This window comes from Diabrotica virgifera, chromosome 3, assembly GCF_917563875.1.
Source record: "Diabrotica virgifera virgifera chromosome 3, PGI_DIABVI_V3a".
NCBI classification, from domain to species: domain Eukaryota; kingdom Metazoa; phylum Arthropoda; class Insecta; order Coleoptera; family Chrysomelidae; genus Diabrotica; species Diabrotica virgifera.
This window is the reverse complement of record NC_065445.1, coordinates 208693464-208714806: the sequence shown is the minus strand read 5'-3', so window position 1 is coordinate 208714806 and position 21343 is coordinate 208693464. Positions and strand designations below refer to the sequence as shown.

The window sequence follows — 21343 nt, the reverse complement described above, 5'->3', positions numbered from 1 at the left end:
AATTATTTTACTTATGTTGTGTTTATATGATCTGTAAGTTTTATCGATTTAAAGTGCTTATTTTTGAAAAAATTTGGTTTCAAAGTAAAATTTTTAAAAATTTAAATTTTGAAAAATATGCTTTTTTTCAAAATAACTTAAAAATTGTTAGAGATACCAAAAATCTCGAAAAACAAAAAAAGTCAGATTTGCTTTTCTGAGTATCATGTATTTTTTTGTTTTTCTGTTAGACAAAAATTGATTGAGATTTGATGTTTCTAAATTTGCATACATTCGTGATCAGTGACTCGTTCAACCCCTTTTAACTACAGCCCTTTCAATAATAAGGAATTTGAACCGATGAAACTTACAGATCATATAAACAATATATACACGAGTCAAGAAAATTGTGAAGTCGTAAGCCCGGCCGCACATCAAAGAAACATGAAACGTAAATTACGTTTCATGGAAATAAACCACTGCTAAACAAATATACGTCCGGCCATTTATGAAACTCTCCGAAAATAAAAATGTGTCATGAGCATGAATCACACTCGTTTCATTAGTAGGCGGACTTTGAGATTTTTTTAGGAGTGTTTTCTTTTCATGAAACATGTTTTTCGTTTCATGTTTCATGTTTTTCGTTTCATGTTTCTTTGGTGTGCGGCTTGGCTAACGATTAAGTTCATTTAAGATACTAATTAGGGGGTGATTTTCTCAATTTTTTTACCAAAACCAAAAGGGACTAACTTTATGTTGAGCGTAACTTGTTTAATTTTGATGCTAGAATTTTTTTTATAAAACAAAAATGCAGCTTTTTTAAACACTTCAAATAAATTGTAATGAGTTTTCCCCGAAATGTGCTTTATTTTTGTTTATTTCACGTTAAAGTATTCCATTTGGAATTTGACGAATATGAACCTATTTTTCATTAGCTATAACTCTGCTTCTGCTAGGTGTAGAGACGTGATAAATACACTATTTTTTTTTAAAAATTTTTATAGGCTATATTTTTGCTAAGAATGATTTTTCGACAAAATACTTACTATTTGAGTTATTTGCGAAAAACCGTCTAAAAGCGTGGTTATTTTGTTGAAAAAATGAACATATTCACTGCCAAATAACTCGAAAAGTATTGACTTCGCGAAAAAACTCTATAGAACAAAAGTTACTTAAAATTAGCCAGTTTATCCATTTCCTGACTTTCTTTGGACGAATATTTTTTCACTCCCAAGGGGGGTGAAAACCACCCCCAGGGCAAAAGCACATATCGGCACAATATCACTTTTTTTCTTTGACTTGTTAGCTATATGTATGCCAAATTTCATGTCAATCCAAGCGGTACTTTAGAATTTAAAGGTTTTGCAATATTTTACCGTTAAAGAACGGACTAATAGCTGAAGAAGCAGTTGCTATTTTATTGAGGTACTTGGTTGTCCATTCGCCTATTTGTGTTGGTTCTATCTTTACCCTTTGTGTTTAATCCATCAAGTTTTTCCATACTTCCCTTGCTTTTGAGCTTTTTTCTGCTGCTCTGTATTTCTGCTCTATATTTCTTTTATTGTTTCATAAATCTGCCTTCTGTATTCTGTTGTGTTTTCTTGATCTCCTTTAGTCAGCTATTTTTGGTAATTGTTGGCTTTCTTCTTTTCTTTTATTTGGTTTTCTATCTTTGTTGTCTACCAATATGATTTTGTTTTTATAATTGATCTGGTCATTTTCCGTTCCTGTAGCTTTTTCTGCTGCAATGTGTATTTGGATTTTCATGTTTTCATATCGTTCTTCTTTTGTTATTCCTAAAAACTCTTGTAGATAAATTGTACATTTAATGTATGTACCTATGGGTTAGAGGCCATGTTACTTACCATAAAGTCTATTAAAAAACTAAAAACTGTAAACTGAAAACAATAGAAATGGAAATAAAAAATGGACCAATGGAAATATGGCTGGAGTCTCAGCCATATTTTAGACATATCGCAACAGGTCGATAATAATTTTAGAGATCGACTGTAATTCGCTGAGATTATTTCATGAATAAAACTGTCGTTTTAAATCATTTTAAATAATATTTTATTGATATCTTCACCTGAATATTTGCTAATCCTGATTCTTGGTGTTCTCTATGACAAGTTGTAAAACATTAATTATTATTAATGTCACTGAATATTCATTTTTACGTAGTAACGAAGGGCATCTGACGTAATGCTTGACGACTATAAAAAATTATCGGGTACAATATCACAAGAGAGTGAGAATAAATTGAAAATAATGCGACAGTTTTTCGAAAATTTGTTGTCTGGCAATAGACACGAGAGCCCGCAGGGCTCGAGTGGCTATTGCCCAATGACAACAAATTTGAGTAAAAATGAAGCATCATTTTCTTATTTATTCTTACTGTCGTGTGATATTCGTAAGATTATTTTTTCATACGTATATTATGGATATTTTCTTAAATGTGACAGTTGTCAAAACTAGGAAACTGGTTGCCATTAAACAGAAACAATCTACATAAAAAAATTCTATCGGTAATTTTCTACAGTAGATAATTCTCAGTATAATTTTAATCTGATTGGACAGAATTAAGCACGTGATCAAATATCTTACTATACGATTGGAAGTTAAAATCATCAAAAAATAATCGCTGTAATTTTTATTTCTGTAGCTTTCTATTGGCCAGAGTCTCCTATGAAGGAAATAATCAGGTAAACTATCACAAGAGAGTGAGAATAAATTGACAATAATGCGACAGTTTTTCAAAAATTTGTTGTCTGGGAATAGACACGAGAGCCCGCCGGGCTCGAGTGGAAAATGTGTAAAATGTATAAATGTGTAAAATGTGTAAATCAGATGATATAGTTATATTGTCTGTTCATAAGTCTAAATCAGTTTGTATTTTAACTAATCTAGACTTTGCAAAAATATATCAAAAGCAGAATTCAAAATGTTAACTGATCCACAAATAATTTACTTCAAAATACTATAGATTATAGATATCTATTAGCAAGCCACTAAAAAAAGGAATCTTATAGAAACTCGTTTTACTATTTACTTATCTGTTAAATATTTTTTAATGACTTTGTTGAGAATGCTAGTCTTATCAAAAAAATTATAATAAACTTGAAAAAACATTTAGACATGACAATGCGTACAAAGTTTTAACATTGATTAGATAAGTCAATGTACAATGTTCACAATATTATTAGTCCAGGGCGCATTTGTTTTGAGATGGACGTTGAGAGGTGAATCATATCTTTTTGCAGAAATTTCTTGGAATTAACTCCTATAATAATAATTGGGTTATCCTCTCACTCAAAAATGTCCGGAACATTGTTTAAATAATCAAAATGCCAAAAAAATGAAGGAACAATTCGATTATTTTCTTCGTTTTTTGCTTATAACTTTCAAAGTATTTACTTTCGAGAAAAGTTGCGTGATTAAATTTCCTACAATATAGGATGGGTTACAAATTTTAAAAATTGTCACCCTTGTTGCAAAATAGCAATAATTGCGAAAAAACCATAAAAAAACAAGTATTTGTATTTTACGTTTTTCAACCCTTTATGCTAAAATTAGGACTTTCATATTTTACCCAGAAAAACTATATAATAGATTAAAACAATACTGTAAATTTCATTAATATCGGTACAATAGACTTTGCAAAATAAATTTTGCAATCCAGTTTTCGCAAAAAAATTCATTTTTTCAAAATGTTGCAGGACTGAAAATAAAGCAAGTTGAAATTTTTTGTACGTATAGAAGATAACTTTTATTTGCAATTTTTTAAATTAAAATCCATTAACTACCACGGCGTCAGGAATTTTTTTAAATTAACATTAATTTTTGGTGCTACGCGCAGGACAGCGGTGTTCGATTCACACAAGTTGATTTCCACCAAAATTTCTTCCAATCTTTATCTAATATATTATTTTCTTACACTATATTTTGTTGTATTTTAATATTTTAATTCCACAAAAATCAAACTAATTTGATTATTGTTTGTGAAATATTGTTTAAACAGTTGCATATGTTTAAAAACAATAAACTTTTTCTCTAACTTAAAATATATGAACAAAGAAAGTTTTTGCCAAAAAAAAAAGTGTTATTTCAAAGGATGTGTTTTTATTTTGCAATAAATAAATTTATTTATTTATATCGAAATGTACTAAAAATTAAAATTTGTCAATCATTATCAAAAGTCATTGGAATGCCCAATCAGAGCAAACTATCCGCTGTCCTGCGCGTAGCACAAAAAAAATATGTATTTAAAAAAATTCCTGACGTAGTGGTTAACCGATTTTTATTTTGCAAATTGCAAATTAATGAAAGGTACGGTATTCTTTTATATGTCAAAAAATCAAACTTGCTGCCTGCTTTATATTCAGTCCTGCAAGATTTTGAAAAAATTATTTTTTTTTGCGAAAGCTGGATTGCAAAATCTATTCAACCGATCTTAATGAAATTCACAGTATTGTTTTCTTATATCATAAAGTTTGTGATTGAAAAACGTAAAATGCGAATACTTGTTTTTTTATCGTTTTTTCGCAATTATTGCTATTTTGCAACAAGAGTGACAATTTTTAAAATTTTTAACGAATTCTATATTGTAGTAAATTTAATTGCGCAACTTTTATGTCGGTACAACTTTTCTCATAAATGAATACTTTCAAAGTTATAATCAAAAAACGAAGAAAATAATCGAATTTTCCCTTCATTTTTTGACATTTTGATTATTTAAACGATGTTCCGGACGTTTTTGAGTGGGAGGATAACTCAAATATTATTATATGAGTTATTTTCAAGCAATTTCTGCAAAAAAATATGAGTCACCTCTCAACGTCCAAATGTACTAATATTCTTACAGATGCGCCCTGGTCTATGTATATTGGATAGAAGTAATATAATAATTAAATAAATGATCGTAGTAAGAACCCGCATAATTATCTCTGTACAATACGTATTTAAATTACTACTACACGTACATACAGTTAAAACGTATTTTCAAAGTCCATACGAAATATCGAAAACATTTTTCTTATGAAATAAAATACGTAATACAAATTTTTGAGAAAAAAATGTTATCTGGACTTTTGGTTTTGAAAGCAAGTTCTACATATAACTTCAGACATATTTTTATTAAAAAATTTCCATAGTATTGAAAAACCCGAGGAAAAGAGGAGATGATATCACTTTCGAGTTAGGATACTTCAAAATCAAACCGGCCAATACACTACACTGAACCAAAAATATCCATTTAAAACACATACAGGCACGATCGAAAAAAAAAGCTGAAAGGAATACCCAAGCACTAAATATACTAATGACAAACACAAAAGCAAAAATTATCGAAGTTGAGTCGTGGACTCTCACAGACGCTACCTGCAAGAAAACTGAGGCTTTTGAAATGTGGCTTTATCGTCGAATTCGGAAGATATCGTATGCTGACCACGTTACTAATCAGGTTGTTTTGTTAAGAATGCAAAAAGAGAAAGAGCTATTGACAAAAATAAGAACAGTCAAAATCGAATGCATCGGTCACATCATGCGAAACACATATAGTCCATATGTGCAACTAATCTTGCAGGGAAAAGTAGAAGCAAAACGTGGACCAGGAAGACGAAGGAACACAAGAACCACAAATCTTTTCAGGGCAGTAGTGTGCAAAGTACAGATTGCCATGATGATCGTCGACATCCCAAACGGATAGGCACTATAAGAAGAAGATCGAAGAAGAGTCCTGCTAAGTGTATTACACTCCACTCCAAGTAAATAGCTATAAAAAGAGAATTATCTCCTTCAAAGTCCTGTCAAAATACAAAACAAATGGTTACAAAAGTCAACACCTACCGGTGATAATGGATACGGAGATAAAAGATGAGACGAATAGGACATCAGACAGAAAAGTGGTGGTTAACTAAAGATTTGGCAAAAGTCATTAAGAGTAGATGCTGGAAGAGTTTGAGGAAAAATATAAGGTAAATGACTGATGCGAAGCCAACAGCAGTGTTGTGGTACGAGTGGAAGAGTAAGTGCTAGGAAAAACATCTAATAAAGAGCCTCTTAGGAACAAATAATCTTGGTATAGTGAAACGATGAAGTGCTACAGAAGAAATCAGAGAGAAGAAAGAGGCTAAAAATAGATATGAGAGACTAAAAGAAAGGAAGATACAAGGAAGCAAAAAGGGAACCAAAGCCAAGTAAAGATCGCCTGCAAAGATATATAAAGAGTTAGAAACATTCAAGGTGATGAACAGGTTACAGAGTATGGAGCATTGCTACAGAAAGGAACAAGTCATCAGAGGATTGACTCACTGCGACAGATTAGGAGTGCGGATGGAAGGGTGTTAAGACCCGATGTGGAAATAAAGCAAAGATGGTATGAGTACTTTAGAAAGTTGCTAACTGAAGAACACCAGAGGAGAGACGAAGGATGCGGAACCCCAAATGAGAATGTAATACCGGGGATAACGAGAGATATCGAGGCTTTAAATAGATGAAGAATCGTCCAAACCTATTGAAGTTTGGAATGCTAATAATATTAAGATTGCTTTTTAATCTTCTTTTCATCATATTTTAATACTTATAGATACATATATTTATGTCCAAAAGTTTAGAATATTGAAATATTTCATATGTTTATTGATTTTTAAATATAAACTCTTCTGAAGAGTTAAACATCATTTTGTTTCAATTCTCATCCATACCAAATAAACCTCAAAGCCAGATAAACGATATGCAAAAAAAATTATTTAATATCTTGGAGTGAAAAACTTACATTGTACCACTTACATTTAAAAACAAATTAGTATAGGTAGATAAAAATAATGTCGATCGGACAGCTCAGTGGGACTAGCGGCTGACCGCCACTTCACTCCGCCGTGAGGTATGTGAGTTCAAGCCCAGCCAGGTCATCGGAAAAACAAAAAAGGCTAACGCGTCAGTATAAAATTCTAAATATGAATCTGGTGCATAGACTGGAATATGCGGGCGTCTGATCGGCCTATGAGGTAGCAGTACGGCAAGGGATAAGGGCTTGCGGCTCGGTGATACTCCCCCATAGATCCCTATCGGAAGGACGTTGACGCCTAGAATACCGGTGTATATACAGATAAAAATAATTTTTAATAAAACTAATAATCAGTATTTCCTCCATTGGCCTGTATGCATGCCTGTAGGCGATTTGGCATGCTGCCGATTAACTGGTCGAGCTGGGCTTGCAAAATTCTCTCCCATTCGTCACGATCAGCATCTTTTAGTTCTCGAAGTATAATAGGGAGCTTGTTTCGCTTCTTGATGCGTGTTTTGAGAATGTCCCAAGCATGTTCAATGACGTTTATGTCGGGGGAATTCAAGGGCCACTGTAATGTGGATATTCCTTCTTCTTCCAGAAAATTTTGTACTGCTGCTGTTTGATGAGGAGGTGCGTTTTCATGCATAAACACAAATCCATCACCTACTGCCCCTCGGAATAGACGCACGACATGATTTAAAACTTCCTCGATGTACACAGCACCAGTGACTCTTCTCCCAGAACCAGCAATGGCGTCCGTGTACCACTCATAATAACACCATAAACCTTAATACTCCCACCTTCAAATGGGGCACGCAGTTGGGCTGTTTCTAGTCGGGCTTGTCCTCCAAACCATTGTTCTTCGCGAATCCGAGACCAAGCCAATTTTTAATTTATCAGAGAACATCACGTTATTCCGGTTAGGACCATGATTAGCACCATTTCTCAGCTCATTGCAACCTTACTATTTTGTGTTGGTACGTTAGTTTGGGGACACCTAAGGGTCTTTTACGATACAAATTTGCAGCATTTAGTCTGCGTGTTATTGTTTGCCGTGAAATGTTTATTATTTGAAGCCTAGCAATTTCTCTGGATATACCACTTGTAGATTCCGGCCGATTTCTTCGAGCTATCAATGTTATCTGTCCGTCTTGTGAAGCTGTTGTACATCGACTTCTGCCACTTCTGGGACGGTCTTTCACGTCATTTGTATCTTGGATTTTTTTTTTATTTTCGATACAGCACTATGAGTAACATATATGCATTCATATGAGATATCGCGTTTCTAGACATTTTTAAACGGCTCAAATCAAATTTAAACAAAGACTGAAACAATGTGTAAATACGCGAAATCAGAAAATTATACAAAAACGATTCAAATGTTTTATCATTTTCATTTAAAAACGCTCTAGAATAAATATCAACAACAGTTTTGAAACCATCATAGGCGTAGATATATTATACTGGTATGTATTCCAAACTTCTGGACATGTGTGTAGATAGATATTATTCAGAGAAATAAGGAAAAAAATATCATGTTGGTGACACAACCCCCCCCCCAGGCCGATACCTAATTTTTGAGTAGTATGGACATCTATAATAATAACCTATATTATGTTTCCTGCAGCCGATTTTTATTATATACATAGTTATAAACAAATAAAGATCAAAAAACGGTAAATTTTCGTTTTTTTCGCGTATTACCAAAAAGTTAAGCATTTTAAACAAATTTGAGAGTAAGAAACTCATAAATCCTATAAAAACTTCAATGTGGCGTTCGCTGAATATGTCTACCCTTATTGGTTCCTTAGAAAATTGCAAAATTAATCATAAATTTTGAGTTTTTTTTAAATATTCATTCCTTATGTAAAAATTAACTTAGAACCTTCTTATTACATGGAATGTTGAAACTTCTTGTGCTTAAATTATATTTTAAATTTCAAATCAATTGGTCAAATAGTTTAAAAGTTATTTAATTTGTTTCTCCCAAATTCATTTTTTTTGCAAAACCAAAGTCAGAAAATGATGAAGTTACAGTAATACTTTGGATAGTTTATGAAAGAAGAAGATTTACACTATTAATTCAATTAAAAAAAAATGACAAAAAATAATTCTAAATATTGCAAAATTATTTTGCAAGAATATGTGAATTAAAAAAGGGGTGCTAACTTCGTCTCTAATTGTCCTAGGACAATTGTTTTTCTTTCTAAATGTCTATAAAAATTCAGTCTTTCTAAATATGAAAATAGTTATTTTCCTAACTACTGCGAAAAGTCATACTTTCACGCAAGAGACTGGCGTTGACCCGAACGACGCGATAGCGGAGTTCGGACAAGCAGTCGAGTGCGGGGAAGACACTTTCCGCATGAGTTAGGAACAATATTTTTTCTAGGGCCGTACGTTTGGAAAAGAGCCACAAGAAATAGTTATATCAATTTTTATTTAGAAGTGAAAATACACAAATTAATTCTTTGACAAGGTTGTCAAAACCAAAATTTCAATATAATGAGTTACCACGACGACGATATTGGTTTCCATGACGACGAATCAAAACCATTGTAATTGTCTACTGATCTGACTTTTAAATATTATGTCAAAATAATTTTATTTCATCGAATTATCAGTAGTAATTGCACAAGAGCTCTAAAATTCTATATTAATTTTAGAGTTCGAGTGCAATTTGTTGCGATTATTTCATGAATAAAACTGTTCAAAACCAAAATTTTATTGTAATTTATTTATGTAAGTACAAATTAGTACAATTAAACACAAAGTTTTTATAAATATTTGACGATTGAAAGTCATCACTTTTATAATTTTTAAAACATTAATTGTCATTAATGTCACTGAATGTATTTTTTCGTAGCAACGAAGGGCATCTGACGTAATATACTTAATGACGGGCAATTTTATCAAAAATTATCGATTTAATTCAGATTTCTGCAGCTTTCTATTGGTCAGAATCTCCTATGAATGAAATAATCGCGCTAATTTCATTAAAACATGAACACAATAACATAAATTTGAAATAAATTAGTAAATAACATCTAAATACAGTATTTCTCATGATCATCTTTCAGTGCGTCACAGTTTTTCGATTTCTTTCTAACGCATTAAATTGTATGTGACAGAAAAAAAGGCACGTCGGTGATTACATTTCGTCGGTGACATTTTTATAACATTTATTCTAGTTGTCGATAGATGGCGCCATAATAAAAAAATAATTTTTTTTAATTAGATAATAATATTACAAATATAATCTGTATAATTTATAAGACTATACAAATCAAAGAAAATACCATTTTATAAATGCAAGAAACACTTTTGATTTGTTTTTATTCCAAATTGAAAATAAAATGTGACAACTGTCAGATTTAACTAAAATGTCATGTTAGAATAAATGTCATAAATGTGTATTATCACGGACTTACCCTTTTTCCTATCATTTGTTACGCACTGAAAAATGATCATGAGAAATACTGTATTAGTTTATTGCATGTATTATAATATAAACTGCTCATCAAAAGTTAGGGATATAGAAAATTCTGCTGATTTTCATAGTTGATTTTTCGCGAACAGACTCCGCTATTTTTTTTTATTTTAGCCTTTTCTTTAGTATTTACACAGTTGTGCAAAGGTTTACTCAAACTTATTTTTTGTACTTATACCGGGTGGAAGAAAAAAATATGTTTTTCTTGTGTTAAGTTTGAGACACCCTATAGGGAGAACGAGGTACAAATGTGAGTATACATCAGAATAATATTGTAGTCTTATGTTTTGTGAACATGCTGTTGTTTTCATGTCCCTGATATCTTTAGAAACAAAAAAATAGACGGTTTTGTAATTTAACATGTGTTTTAACAGAAACAAAAGTTTGAGACACCTTGTAGGGAGAAAAGGCACAAAGGTGAGTATACCCCGATATTATGTTGTAGTCTCATATTTTTTGAATACTGTATTTTTTTAATTTCTCTGATATCTTTAATAACAAAGAAACTAGATGGTATTACTCTTTAATATGTTTTTCTATGTTTCACATGTGTGAGTGCCGCATGTCGTTAGTTAAAACACATATTAACGAGTAATATCGTCTAGTTTCTTTGTTATTAAAGATATCAGAGAAATTAAAAAAATAAAATATTCACAAAATATGAGACTACAACAAAATACCGAGGTATACTCACCTTTGTGCCTTTTTCTCCCTACAAGGTGTCTCAAACTTTTGTTTCGGTTAAAACACATGTTAAATTACAAAACCGTCTATTTTTTTTATTTCTCAAGATATCAGAGACATTCAAAAAACAGAATGTTCACAAAACATAAGACTACAATACGATTTCGATATATACTCCCATTTGTACCTCGTCCTCCCTACAGGGCGTTTCAAACTTAACATAAGAAAAACATTTCTTTTCTTCCACCCGGTATAAGTACAAAAAAAAGTTTGAGTAAACCTTTGCATAACTGTGTAAATACTAGAGAAAAGTCTAAAATAATAAAAAAAAAATTAGCGGAATCCGTTAATCTGTTCACGAAAGAATCTACTATAAAATTCAGCAGAATTTTCTATATCCCTAACTTTTGACGAGCAGTTTATTATAATGCCATATTACAAGGTATTTTACTTTCCCGCACGCCGTGCGGGAAAATTTACTTTCACGCACGCCGTGCGGGAAAGTGCAACTTTCGGAAACGAAATGCGTGCGTGAAAGTGGCTCTTTTACCACGGCCGTAGAAAAAATAATTTTTCTACGGGTAACGGTTCAAAAGTTATTCTAATTGTTTATAAGTAAGTAAGCAAAAAAATCGATATGTTTTTGCAAAATAATTTTACACTGTTTAGAATTACTTTTTGTCATTTTTTTTTTAATTAAGTCAATGGTATAAAATATTCTCCTTTCATAAACTGTCCGAAGTATTACTGTAAACCTCATAATTTTCTGACTTATAGTGTTGCAAGAAAATGAATTTGGGATAAACAAATTAAATAACTTTTAAACTATTTGACCAATTGCTTTGAAATTCTCAGCATTCCGTGTAATAAGAAGGTTCTAACTTAATTTTTACATAAGTTATGAACATTTATAAAATCTCATAATTTATGACCTATTTTGCAATGTTCTAAGCTACAAATAACGATATAGACATATTCAGCGAACGCCATATTGAAGTTTTTTATATGATTTATGAGTTTCTTATTCTTAAATTTTTTAGAATGCTTCACTTTTTAGTAATAGACGAAAAAAACGATAATTTACCGTTTTTCGATCTTCATTTGTTTATAACTATGTATATCATCAAAATCGGCTGCAGGAAACATATATGTTATTAATATAGATGTCCATACTACTCAAAAAATTTGGTTTCGGCCTGGAGGGGATGTGTCACGAGAAAAATCTTATTTCTCTGAACTAATAGATCTTTATTTAAATAGAAAAACCTGATATATATGTATACAATATAAAGAAAGTACACTATAAATTTTCGATATATTGTTCAACACATTGACGGACAGAACGTCTATAGACGTCGAATTTCCATTGATGTAATGTGACACAACGTCGATAGACGACATTTTTAAAATAACGAGTTGTGACACAAAATCGGTAAAATGAATGTGAAATGTGACACGAAATGCATGGTCGTCGTCCACATGTTTACAAAAAATGTTAAAACCTTACTGTTCCCATAGACTATAAGCGCTAAAAGAAATTCAGCAATTTCCCTATTATATACATTCATATAGTGTCACAACACTTGCTTATACATTTGACTCACTGTCCGTCAACGTGTTAAGCAACATTTTGAAATTATTGAGACTAGTACATTTTTTTACAGATGCAGGTAACTTATTATCCTCTTCCTGACGAAGACAAATCCAAAGACACAAAAATTATAATAAATATATTTACTAAAAACACCAATACATTTTTTTTCACGCTTGATTTGCACTGATACAGACGTAACTTGAAAGATTTTTAGCAACTAACTTCATACTGTCGGTATTCGCGTACTTCATACTGTCGTTTTTATAAAAATTGACTCTCAACATTTTCCCAATCGCGCCTAAAGAAGTATAACTTAAAAAATTGTTAAAATTCATAATTTATGGCATCTAATGCCAAAAACTTTCGGTTTCACTGAAAATACTTTCACTTTATTTAATTTCAATGAAACACCTTGTATATTTATGAAGATTAAAAAAACTTGTTATTACTAATTCAGACATACCAAGTTTGGTAGAAGAAATTTGTTAAACGAGAAACAAATCACTTTACACTTAAAGAATAGGTATATTTATTTCCCACGACTAATGAGAATAATAATTAAAAAAAATCACTTCAAACGTTCAAAATGCTCTCAAAAGTTCATATCCTCACAATGTGTAAGTCTATTTTTATCTAAGAAAGAAACGAGTCCTATCTAGTAGGTAAAAGTAGGTAAAAATGAAAACAATTATTTGCAACAAAGACCTTAGATTAAGGCTGAGAGTAAGAGCTTTGAGATGCTACGTGTTCGCGATAGTGCAATATGAACCCATAAATGAGCTAGTCATTTGAAATGTGGTTATAGTCTAAGAGCTAATGAACCCTCCGACTAACGGTCTGCCTGTAAGGCTAGAAATTTGTATAAAGATAATTCATAGCACACCAAGGCTAAAAACCATGACCTGGCAGGCATCAGCCCTGCACGTGTATCTACCAGGTGAATCGAAAAGTGCATAGTTTAGGGGTAAAATAAACTTTCTCCTGTAAGGTTTAAATTTAAGTATGTGTTTGAGTAAGTCATTTAGAAGAAATGTGTACAATGACAGGCGATTCTGAACAGCATAAGACCTTGCCAGGCGAGGGAAAAGATTAGGGGTTTTTCCTAAAATTATTTTTTTTGCATCGAACAAAAGTTTTTAAGTTTTTTGAATCATTCCAAACAGAAAAGGTCTTTAGTGATTTTTCTCTAAGGTTAATAGTTTTTGTTATATAAGCGATTAAACATTTTGAAAATTGCGAAATCGGCCATTTTTAACCCTAAATCGGACATTTAACTAAAAATTTCAATGTTGCCAAGGTAGGTAGATATTCTTTAAACATTGATTGATAAAATCCCAAAGAGTTTTTTTACAATACAATACCGGAAACCCCTTTGTTTTTTAATTCTTAATCAAGCGGGCGCGACACTGTAGTATAAGTGAGGACGTTTGAGTTGGCATAAATTCATTATCTCGAGAATGGGCAAATTTGAAGAAAATCCTCAGACAGATCGATTATTATTTTTAAATTAGGACTTTTGGCATATATATAATACTAGTGACGTCATCCATCTGGACGGGATGACGTAATCGATGATTTTTTTAAACGAGAGTAGGGGTTGTGTGGTAGCTCATTTGAAAGGGTATTTAATTCTCTATTCAGTAATATAAACATTAACATAATTATTTATACAGGGTGTACAAAATTTTTTTTTATTAAATTAACTTTGATTAAATTTGACAAATAGAAGAAAACATTTTTTTGTACACCCTGTACAAATAATTATGTTAATGTTTATCTTTCTGAATAGAGAATTAAATAACCTTTCAAATGAGCTATCACACAACCCCTACTCTTATTTAAAAAAATCATCGATTACGTCGTCACGCCCAGATGGACGACGTCACTAATATTATATATATGCCAAAAAGTCCTAATTCAAAAATAAAAATCGACCTGTCTCAGGATTTGTCTTCAAAGTTGCCCATTATCCAGATAATGAATTTATGCAAACTCAAACGTCCTCACTTATACTACAGTGTCGCGCCCGCTTGATTGGAATTAAAAATACAAAAAGGTTTTCGATATTTTATTGCAAAAACTCTTCGGGATTTCATCAATCAATGTTTAAAGAATATCTGCTTACCTTGGCAACATTGAAATTTTTGGCTAAATGTCCGATTTAGGGTTAAAAATGGCCGATTTCGCAATTTTCAAAATTTTTAATCGCTTATATAACAAAAACTATTAACCTAAGAGAAAAGGCGCCAAAGACCTTTTCTGTTTGGAATGATTCAAAAAACCTAAAAAAACTTTGTTCGATGCAAAAAAAAATAATTTTAGGAAAAACCCGTAATCTTTCCCCTCGCCTGGCAAGGTCTTATGCTGTTCAGAATCGCCTGTCACTCTACACATTTCTTCTAAATGACTTACTCAAACACATACTTAAATTTAAACCTTACAGGAGAAAGTTTATTTTACCCCTAAACTATGCACTTTTCGATTCACCTGGTAGATACACGTGCAGGGCTGATGCCTGCCAGGTCATGGTTTTTAGCCTTGGTGTGCTATGAATTATCACTATACAAATTTCTAGCCTTACAGGAAGACCGTTAGTCGGAGGGTTCACTAGCTCTTAGGCTAATACAGAAGGATGCTTAGAATAGCATGGACACAGAAGAAAACGAACACGGAAGTATTACGAGAAATGGACAAAGAATACGAAATAATAAACACAATAAAAATTAGAGAGTTAACAATATCTGGGAATGTAATGAGGGGACAGCGATAAGAAATGCTAAGATTGATAATACAGGGAAAGATAAGGGGAGGAAAGAGTATAGGAAGAAGAAAAGTGTCATGGGTGAATAATTTAAGAGACTGGTTTAAATGCAGTTCTATAGAACCCTTCAGAGCACCGGTAGATAGAGTTAAGATAGTGATGATGATATCCAACCTATGATTGGGAGACACCACTTGGAGAAGAAGAATCTAGTAGATAACTGTTGACAAACCAATTGTCGGTAATAAGTTGTAGAACAAAAAATGTTCATTTAAGTGAAATATTAATAATGATCGGTTATGGTAATCGGTTTAGATGGAAATTGTCCAAAATATGTTTATAGACCAATTTTTATAGACGGAAAATTAACTGGTGACAAGTATTTAGGTGGAGTACTTTCCCACTATTATTATCGACGGGCTAGCAACTTTTTAAATGCGAATTTGGCGTAGAGGATTTATAGAGTGGCTTGCTTGTTCTCCGGGCCTTAATCCATTAGATTTTTTCAGGATTATCTAAAATCACGTGTTTACATTAAGCGATCAACACATTTGCTGGATTTGAAACAAGTAATTGAAATACAAGAACAGTGTACAGCAGTCTGCGACAAAAACAATGTAGTGTGAGTAAATAACTTAAAGTGGTTCTTTACAAGTGACTTAAGTTCCATGGTTTCAGTTGGAGAATTTTGTATTGTATTCTAAAAATATCCACGAATTTTCAGATTATTAAAAGCAAGGCTAAGTGTTATATTTCTTTGGATATATCAGGTTCTATTGAATATTAAGCAAATTTTGCTTATATAAATCTCCTTCAAATAATTGAAAATCAGGTAAATTACTTGTCAAAAGTGATAGCGACACCTGGGCCCTGATTCTAATTCATTTCGACAGTCGCAATTTCATTTCGACACCGCCATGACAGCCGCAGAATATAGCGATTCTTATTCATTTCGATATTAGTTACAACTGGGGATATTAATCTTATCATGTTGAGACTGCTCAGAATTTGGGTTGGCGCTCCCGTTTATTGGAACTTGTTGATAGTCTGGGAAAATTATCGAAAAAATGCCATTGTTGGGAAAAATTATTTACCAGCTATTTTATTGCTAAAATCGAATCTTAAGATTGCATATACAGTGCGTCCATAAAGTAACGCATAAATTCATTATTTCGTAAACCAGCGACATTAATGAAAAATCCTGAAACGGGTCGATTTTTATTTTTAGATTCAGATGTTTTGGCATATATATCATACTAGTGACGTCATCCATCTGGGCGCGATGACGTAATCGATGATTTTTTTAAATGAGAATGGTCATGTGATAGCTCATTTGAAAGGGTATTCAATTCTCTATTCACTAATATAAACATTTACCTAATTATTTATACAAGGTGTTCAAAAAACATTTTTTTAATTAAAATAATTGAAACAAAAAGAAGAATGTACGTAATTTATTTAATTCAAAATACGTTTTACTGTTGTCAGAAAACAGGAAAAAAATGTTTATTTGAGAAATAAATATTGTTTTTTGCTTAAATTCAATGTTAAAGCTGCCACCCACCTGTCGCTTGGCAGTTTGAACATTTCGTTTAAGCGAAAATCAATGTTTATTTGTCAAATAAAATTTTTTTCTGTTTACTGACAGTAGTAAAATGTATTTTGAATTAAATAATTACATTATATTCTTCTTTTTGTCTCACTTATTTTAATTAAAAAATGTTTTTTGAACACACTGTATAAATAATTATGTTAATGTTTATATTCTTGGATAGAGAATTGGATACCCTTTTAAATGAGTTATCATATGACCCCTATTCTCATTTAAAAAAATCATCGATTAAGTCATCACGCCCAGATGGATGACTTCACTAGTATGATATATATGCCAAAAAACCGTAATTTAAAAATAAAAATCGACGTGTTTCGGGAATTTTCCTTAAAGTAACCACTTTACGAAATAACGAATTTATGCGTTATTTTATTAGTAATATGGGGTATGACAAGTCCGCAGAAAGTGTGTTATTTTATTTATAAACAAATTAGCACTTCTAAATCTTCTTTATTTTTCAATTAGTGGTCTGTAACTCCTAAAATTTTTCCTTTGAGCCAAAAACACTCAAATAAAAATTCACCGTAATTTAGTTCTGCACAAAGTTCCTAAGTAGCACGAAGTACCTAATTATTTATCAATAATTAAATAATTGATGACATGAAAGATTTATTATAGTAGATTATACAGAGGGGCTAAATTATGGAATAAATTCATTTCTTTAAAACGGACGATTTTGGAGCAAAATCCCGAAAGAGGTCGATTTTTATTTTTAAATTACAATTTTTTGGCATATATTTCTTACTAGTGACGTCATCCATCTGAGCGTGATGACGTAATCGATAATTTTGTTAATGGGAATAGGGGTCGTGTGGTAGGTCATTTGAAAGGGCGTTCAATTCTCTATTCAGTAATATAAACATTATTATCATTAGGTATTTATACAGGGTTGCCAAAAAAAATTTTTGAATTAAATTAATTGGCGCAAAAAGAATGTATGTAATTTATTTAACTCAAAATACATTGTACTGCTGTCAGAAAATAGAAGAAAAGGTTTATTTCACAAATAAGCATTTCTTTTCGCTTAAATTAAATCACAAACAGCCTCCCTCCTACCTATTGGCAGTTTGAACATTTAATTTAAGCTAAAAGCAATGTTTATTTGCAAAATAAACATTTTTTTCTATTTTCTGACAGCAATAGAATGTATTTTGAGTTAAATAAATTACATGCATTCTTCTTCTTGCGTCAATTAATTTAATTCAAAAATTTTTTTGGCCTCCCTGTATAAATAATGATATTAATGTTTATAATACTGAATAGATAATTGAACGCCTTTGTAAATGAGCTACAACACGAACCCCTATTCCTATTTAAAAAAAATAATCGATTACGTCATCACGCTCGGATGGATGACGTCACTAGTTTGAAATATATGCCAAGAAATTTAATTTAAAAATAAAAATCGACCTGTTTCGGGATTTTTCTCTAAAATCGTCCATTTTAGAGAAAATGAATTTATTCCATAATTTAGCCCCTCTCTGTATATCAGGAGACCGGCGACAATCTAACCAATAGTTTAGCAATAATTAAAATGTTAATTAAAAAATTTCGGTCGAAATAATAACCAGAAAGATTATGATACACCAGAATAACTATGATTTTCGTATAAAAAAGCACTATACCTATTCAACGTTCCTTACAGGATTGAAATTGGACCATTTGAGCGGTCTCAGGAATGTTATAAAGAAACAATTTTTTGGCTTATAAACAAATAGAACCCCTCAGAAAATATTAGATTTAATTAAATTAAGTTAACGCTGTTGAAAAGGGCACGGCTTCTGTGTCCTTTACGAAGAAAAACAAATTGAATTGCGAGGAGTGATTCCAGGTATAACCGGTCAAATTTGACCGGCATTTGCGACAGAGTTATAAACAACAGGATTTTAATCTTTGAACCATTAGATACCTTTTAATTCCGGTCCTCTTTGTACATACAAATTTTCATATCTTCAAGACACTTATAACAAAAAAGATTTATGACACTGTCACCAAATTATTTAATTATTGATAAATAATTACTTCCCTCAAATTTTAGTTGAAAATTAAAGATTTTGTTTGGAAAACCCGAATTTTCCGAGGAAAATTTCCGTCGAAGGAAATTGGAATAAATTATCAATGTGCAGAATTACTGTCAATTTTTATGTGAGTGTTTTGGTTTAAAGTTAAAATTTTCGGAGTTATAGAGCAATAATAAAAAAAGATTTCGGAGCACTAATTTGTTTATAAACAAAATAGCACACTTTCTGTGGACTTTGCACAGCTATATTACTAATATAGGAAGTCTTAAGATTTGATTTCAGCATGTCCAGCAATAAAATAGCTGGTAATTAATTTTTCTTGTTTTTTACTAATTTTCCCAGATTATTACCTTACATCTTTCATTGAGTTGATGATTCATGTTGTGGACATTCTCAATTATTATATTTCTAATTTAATACTATTCTATCTAATTCCTCAAAACAAGCAAATTTCAATTAAACCCAGCTATATTATAATACCTTTTGCTTTAGTTTTCCTTGCAAGAAATAAACAAAACACATCTAAACTAAACCTAACCTCGCTTTTGGCCAATCATTCATCTCCGTGTCAAATAATTTCGACAGTCGAAATTATAATATCAACACCCTTTTTAAAGTCGCTATTAATTTCGATAGTCGCTATTTCATGACGTCACTTCGTTAGTTCAACTAAAATCCACAAGGCTCGCACAATCGCATTTCAACCGTCGCCATATTGAAAGCGACTTGTTTAGTGTCGAAATCTGATTTAGAATCAGGCCCCTGTAACAATTGTATTTTTGGTCTATCTCTGTCTTCAGCCCCTCATCTGTTAGTATATTTTTAAGTATGTTTCCTAAATATACTCCACCAAAAAAGTATCGCATCACCTTAAAAATGGGACATTTTTAATGTCTCATATTTCCTAAACCTGTTGTTCGATTTTAGTGATTTTTTAATATGTTCTAGCTTTATTCTTCAAGAATATCGATATCGATGTAATAATATTGTTTCTAAACAGATAAGTGTCATTGTATACCGGGTGTAACAATGATAGTGTGTTTTTTCCTCAAAGTTTGGAACACCCTGTGGAATACTCTAGCGTATATAAAATATTGAAATTAAAAGTCAACTGTAACCTTAGGCCATCTAAACATTTTGCTTTTTGATTCATTCGCTTATGTTGGATAATAAAAAAGTTAGGTACTTTAACAACTAGCATCGTTCTTCATCAATACAGGGTGTTTCTAAATAAGTGCGACAAACTTTAAGGAGTAATTCGGCATGAAAAAATAATGACAGTTTGCTTTATACACATATGTCCGCAAATGCTTCGTTTTCGAGATACGGGATGTTGAATTTTTTCTTACAAACTGACGATTTATTTATTGCTCTAAAACCGGTTGAGATATGCAAATGAAATTTGGTAGGTTTTAAGAGGTAGTTATTGCGCATTTTTGGCATACAATTAAGAATTTTATATTCACCATTGGCGTGCAAACGGGTAATATGACCGGGTAATATGACCCGTATGCACGCCAATGGTGAATATAAAATTCTTAATTGTACGCCAAAAAAATGCGCAACAACTACCTCTTACAACCTACCAAATTTCATTTGCATATCTCAACCGGTTTTAGAGCAATAAATAAATCGTCAGTTTGTAAGAAAAAATTCAACATCCCGTATCTCGGAAACGAAGCATTTGCGAACACATGTTTAAAGTAAACGGTAATTATTTTTTCATGCAGAATTACCCCTTAAAGTTTGTCGCACTTATTTAGAAACACCCTGTATTGATGAAGAACGTTGCTAGTTGTTAAAGTACCTAACTTTGAGGAAAAAACACACTATCATTGTTACACCCGGTATACAATGACACTTATCTGTTTAGCAACAATATTATTACATCGATATTCTTGAAGAATAAAGCTATAACAAATTAAAAAAACCACTAAAATCGAACAACATGTTTAGGAAATATGAGACATTAAAAATGTCCCATTTTTAAGGTGATGCGATAATTTTGACGCTTAGTGTAATTCTCACAATAAAACACTGAAAAACGTTTGTTTTCTATACTTCCACAAAATTTATTACAACTATGTTATTACTACAGCTGTTTCGGCAAAGTGCCTTTCTCAAGTGATATATTGCCGAAAACATTGATATACTTTGCCGAAACAGCTGTAGTAATAACATAAGCTTTGTTCCAGCAGAATTTTGAACTGATTCAGAATCGTACTGAGCGTGCGCTTTACATAAAACCGTACGCGTTTTATGTAAAGCGCACGCTCAGTACGATCCTGAATCAGTTCAACATCAGTTCAACATTCTGCTGGAACAAAGCTATAGTTGTAATAAATTTTGTGGAAGTATAGAAAACAAACGTTTTTCAGTGTTTTATTGTGATATAAAATGAACTTCCATCAAGTA

The 21343-nt window shown here is 31.6% G+C and overlaps 1 protein-coding gene across 2 annotated transcripts in view; it reads right to left on the bottom strand.

The window, feature by feature from the left end:
* The window catches only part of LOC126881523 (aldehyde dehydrogenase, dimeric NADP-preferring), a 103037-nt gene that overhangs the window by 51371 nt on the left and 30323 nt on the right, over nt 1-21343 (bottom strand). The window lies entirely within an intron of this gene.